Here is a 5,870-nt window from a genome sequence, read left to right on the forward strand (position 1 = left end):
GTGTGTTTTCGACCTGGCCCATTCACTTACCCTAAGTTCTCTCTCGCCTGGCGCCGTTGTCTTCCCCACTCTCACACTTACCAAACCCTACCTCTCTAATCTCCAAACCCTAACTTCAAACCCCAATCCTCTCTTAAATTCACAAATCCTAACCCCCAATTGAACCCACTCTCGCGCCCTAATCTCACTCCCACTCCACTTCCAGCCATACTCTCGCCAGGCGATCGCGAATCTGTCCCTCTCCACGCACAAACCACTCTGCACTCTCATCCCACCAACACTTCTTGCATTCCACCCAAGTAATGTTGTCTTGTTCATTACATTTTCGCACTGTCATGTTTCTTTTGCTTAATAACTCCATTGTTGATGCATTAGTTTAGGGTTTACTTTGCTTTGATTCTCCTTGTTGTTGCTGATGTATGTGTTTACATTTCCTGATTTACTGTACTCTTGTGCTGCCATTGTAATGGTTCCTGTGCTGTCTGGGCTGCGTTTCCCCACAATCCTTCGCTGTCCTGTTTTGTGCCGCCTGGCGGTGGCCATTTTGGCCTGTTTTACCGCCAGGCGGTGGCGCCTAGCAGTGCTCACTGTTGCAAGCTGGCGCCTGGCGGCAGTTTTGGAGGGGCCAGGCGGTGGCCCCTGTTTTTGCCTCTTTCTTTGATTTTCTTGTGATTGTAGCTTGGGTTGTGAGGCACCAATGCTACAAGAGTTTTTGCATATGAATGACTTGACATTTTGTTGTTCTAGTTTAGTCTTTAGATGCAATTAACTCTCTTTTTGATTGAATCTCTCACTTCAATGCTAACTCTAAATTGCCTCTTTGTACCAATGTTTATTTTGCAGATGGCATCCTCCTCAAATCCCAAAAGAATGAAGACCTCCGTTGGGAACCCTTCGAAAGGGCAAAAGCGAAAGGAGAGAATTTACTCTCATCACTTTCTCACAAAGGATAATGAGGACCGCTTCCAAGTGGTCATGCAACGAAAGTTGGTGGCAGAGAGGAAAGTGATTCTTAAGCCTGGGGAGGTCAACGAATTTCAGCTGGAGTTGATCAGGCGTGGCTGGGAAAGGCTGGGTAGCTATCCTAGCACCTTTAGTGTAACCTTGGTGAAGGAATTTTATGCTAATGCCAAGGTTACCACCTCCGCAGCCCCCACTTTTCTCAGTTATGTGCGGGGGAAAAGGGTGCCCTTTGATGCTGACACGATCAACGAGTTCTTGGGCACCCAGCTGGCTAATGATGTGGAGTGCCAGTTTTCAGTGTTGGAAGATGAGGGCGTGGCGCCTGGAGAGCTGCTCCAAGCACTCTGCTTGGCGGGTGAAGGATTTCACAGGGGTACGATTCAGAGAGGTTCCCTTCACCCCTTGGCCCGCTTCTGGTCAGCATTTGTGCACGCCAACATCTCCCCGTGCTCCCATGTGTCTGATCTTACGGAGGGACGCGCCACCATTCTGTATACCATCCTGACAGGTCGGGTGATGGATGTAGGGCAGTTCATTGCCAATGAGATCCACCGGTGTGCTAACGCCGCTGGCAAGGCCGCTCTTGGCCATCCCTCTCTCATCACCCATCTTTGCAGCCTGGTAGGGGTGGATATTTTTGTACCCCCGTTGGAGAAAGCAACGCAGGACCTGGACTTTTCATATTTTCAGAGGTTCTGCTCAGTTGCTCCCAGACCCAGGAGGCGCCATCAGCCACAGCCAGAAGCTGAGCCAGAGCCCGAGCCCGAGGCAACTCCCACCATTGACATGCGGTTGCAGGCTTTGGAGGCCAAGCTCGATCACCTTCAGCTCCTGGAACCCCAGATGCAGGCCTTATACAGGATGGGGATGGCCAATGCTGACATGCTTAGGGGCATCTCCCTAACTATTCCTGAGTTGCACACCCCATCAGCTGAGGAATTTGCTGCCACTGTTGCTTGGCCTGGGGCCCAGGCCACTACTACTGGAGGAGGTGGAGCCTCAGCTGCTGCAGAGGATGAGGAGGAAGATCTAGACGAAGAGGGCGAGGATGACGCCTGAGCATTTGGAGAGAGTGATTCACATTTAGCAGGACTTGTTTTGTTGATAGTCCTGATTTATTTTATGCTTTTAGTTTTTAGTCTTAACTTTCTTTTGATAGTATTGAACTTTTAGCTTAGTGTAGAACTTTGTGACTTGGTTGTGGTGAACTAATCTTTTGCGTTGAATTAGTACTTTTCAAGATCATCTTTTGTGCTTTTTATGAAATGATGTTGAATTGGCTTGTGAGCATGAGCTTGTGGTTGTTCTCATTTTGATATTGTGATGCTTGAGTTTAATTGTGATTAATGATTTTGGCATATGTTGACAATTGTGGAACCCAAATACCCTGTGAGAGGTTGTGCCCCAGAGTTGATTTGTGTGAATGCTATCACTGTGAACTCATAATTGACTTTGCTTGAGTTCAATTGTTATTCATTTACTTGCATGCTATAGGTGATCAAGGCCATCTTTCTTTTTCTTTACATAATTGAGCCAATCCTTTTTAAGTTGATTTCTTGTGCAAATCCTTTGAGTCTTATTTGAGCCTTAAAGATAATATGTACCATTCCTTGAACCTTGAGCATAGTGAAGATATTGACTACCTTACTTTGAGCTTGAGAGAGCAAATGATTGTTAGTCATGAGTATGGTTCAAGTTTGGGGGAATTATTGCTAATGCAAGGGAGCATGAGAAAATTTGTAAAGTTTTTGGTTCATTCAATTCATAAAAAAAAAAAAAAAAAGAGAAAAAGAAAAGAAAAGGAAATTGGTGAAAGCAGGTTGGGAATTGGTTTCATTGGTTCAATAGAGAAGGGAGAAAAATACTTTCATGATTTGATTAGTTGCTCTCTTAGCTCAAGGTACTTTTGTTATCCTGAAAAACCAAATTTCCTTCTTAGCCTAGCCACGATACAAGCCATAAAAGACCTTGTGATGATAGCATGCTTGTGAAAGTCTTAGACATTTTGAACAAAAAGCAAAGTTAAATTGTGTGACATTGTGATGGTAGAGAGAATGTTGTTTATATCCATACACTAGTGGGCTTGAGTGAAACACTTGTTCTTGTGAGAAGTGGTTCCCATTGATCAAGGAAACATTTTGCCATGATTGTTGATCCCTTATAAACTCTTGCATGCACTTGTGATATTTTTGTTTTGTGAACACCATAGCTTTAGTTTGCCTTGCTAATGAAACACATGTGCTACACAATCTTTCAAATAAGAGCAGGCACAATTGACATTTGTTTTCTTGATTTGCTAGATCATTGCAATTGTGTTGTTCATCTAGGCCAAGTTACCTTTTTGCCTGAGGACAAGCAAGGTTTTAAGTTTGGGGGAGTTGATAATGTTAATTTTTACCATTATCCAAGCTATATTTCATTAGCAAAATCATCTCTTCCAAAGCTTTTAACCTACTTAATCCTCAATTTTACCTTACTTTTGTAAATAAATACATTGTGGGTTACATTGATCTAATTATACCACTAATCCCCATTTTTGTGTCTTTTTTGTAGATGGGAAGCTTTATTCCAAAAATTCAGACTAATGAGTGACCCGGAACAGCAAAGAGAGAAGAAAATTGTCAACAGGAAGCGCCTGGCGACGCGAAGCCAGCGCCAGGCGGAACAGACCGCCAGCCACGCGCCAGTCAAGCGCCAGACAGGCGCTACTGTCAGTACCGCCTGGCGGCACTTAGTCACCGCCGGGCGGTAGCGGGAAAAATTGCCCCCTGTTTGGTGGCTTGCGCCTGGCGGTGAGACCCTTCCGCCAGGCGCCCTTTTTCGCTGATGTGTCAAGTGACCCCTTTTTCTTCTGTTTTCGCGAAGGGAAACTCATCTTGGACATTTTGGAGCTCGAGCAACGCGATTTGGAGAGCTTGGAGGAGTGCTAGGGCTTGTGGGAACAGCTCCATCTTCCTCTTTGTATCTCTTTCTCTTCCATTTTTCCATTTTGTAAGCTTGAGCTCTCCATGACAATGGAGAGCTAAACCCATTTTTGTTGGGGTTAGATGTAGCCACTGAACTTTCATGTATTTTCGAATGGTTTGAATGTATATATGCTTCTTCCATTGATTTCTAGTATCTTTGTTTATGCATTTAAAGCTTGCTTTGTTTTACCCATTCATTGCATGATATTTGGGTCATTAGGTATTGGAAAATATCTCTTGAAACCTTGAATTGGAACAAGATACCTAATGGAACTTGTATCTAGGAATGGAACTTGACCCATTAGTTGTCTTAAACCCTAATTTGTAAAGCGGGTTTGTTTATTTAGGGATTCAAGGAATTGACTCTAAATAAGGAAACCTAGGCTCATTCAACTAAAGAATTAGAGTTTGAGTAAACTTGTGGGTTGACATTAGTAATTAATGGAGAAGAATTTTATTGTTTAATATACATGAGAGTGAAGTAGGTGAAGTCTAACTCCAACAATATCAATCCATTGCATTTCTAGTCTTTACCATTTTCTAGAGTCTTCAAATATCCAAGTTCAACTTTACTTGTTTATGAAACATTTACTTTATTGCATACAAAAACCCAAATTATGAATTTATTCATTAGTTTAAATTAGTCACTAATTACGCAAATATTTAGTATACACGAGTCTCTTGGGAAACGATATCCCGGTCTTACCGGTTACTACTTGCGCGACTTGGTACACTTGCCAAAGTCTTTAACATAGACGCTGTTTAAATCGTTTACGGAAGTGAACAATAACTGCCACGTGTCACTCTGTGGTTTTTTAATTTTTTTTGTTTTTAATTTTTTTTAATTTTTTTAATTTTAAAAAGTTGTCCACGTACCAAGTCAGGATTGTGACACGTGACAGTATCTCGTGGCTTATATTTAATTTGGTCTCAATTTTCGTTAATTTTGTTCAATTTAGTTCTAATAATTAAATATATAAATTTTGACTGTATTATTTTTTTTCTCCTAAAATATAAATTTGGTCCCAACCTCATTATTCTATTATGTTTGATATTGATTAAAGTATTATTTGTTTTACTTTATATTTGACTCTATTTTGATAAAGTATGAATTTAAATTGTATGTAATCGGAGGTTTTGCTATAAAGATTTAAATGTGTGATATTTGATTTAGAATGAATGGTCAATTACATTGAAGTTTATTTATTATGATTATCCACTATAGAGATAATTTTAAATCGATACTTAATCAAATTCAAATAGTGAGTCTGGTTGTATAATATCACTACTTGTGCTATATAATTGCACTATGTGATATTAGCTTACGAAGATGAGTTGCTCAGCTAAGAAAATTAAGTACTGAAGGAAGCTGTCCGAATAAAGATCAACTGATAAAAAATTGAATTCTTTTAATTCAGAAATCAATTGATAGCAAAGTATGTGTTTCTAGAAGTTCTCTATCGAGGATTCAGCATAACTGATGTTAACTAGTGTGAAACTGAGCCATTGAAGATGCAGCAGAATTGATATCAGCTAGTGTGAAATTGGGTCACTAGGATTCAGCATAGTTGTTCAGCTAGCACGAGATCGGACTAATTTTTTGCTGAATACAAGATCAACTGAAGGCGAACAAAGTCAAAATGGCAGTTTACATAATTAGTTGAATGAGGAACATTCGACTATTGAAAGTCTTAGCAGAATTAGAGGTAATCAATGCAGAATTTAGCTATATGCCAGTATAAAAAAATTAGCTGAATGGTTGCATACAAAAAATGGTTGAAATAGTTCAAATTTCATTTGATAAAAGATAAGATAATATCTTTCACCAGTTTCTTACCTTCAAGAGGCTCATAGGTGTTAAAAGCTTTTGAATGATATTGCCCCTTAAAAATAGGAAGGCAAACTTTGTGTATAAATTATAGAGGACATCACAAATCAAGC

Source organism: Vigna unguiculata, chromosome 4 (assembly GCF_004118075.2).
Source record: "Vigna unguiculata cultivar IT97K-499-35 chromosome 4, ASM411807v1, whole genome shotgun sequence".
Taxonomy (NCBI): Eukaryota; Viridiplantae; Streptophyta; class Magnoliopsida; order Fabales; family Fabaceae; genus Vigna; species Vigna unguiculata.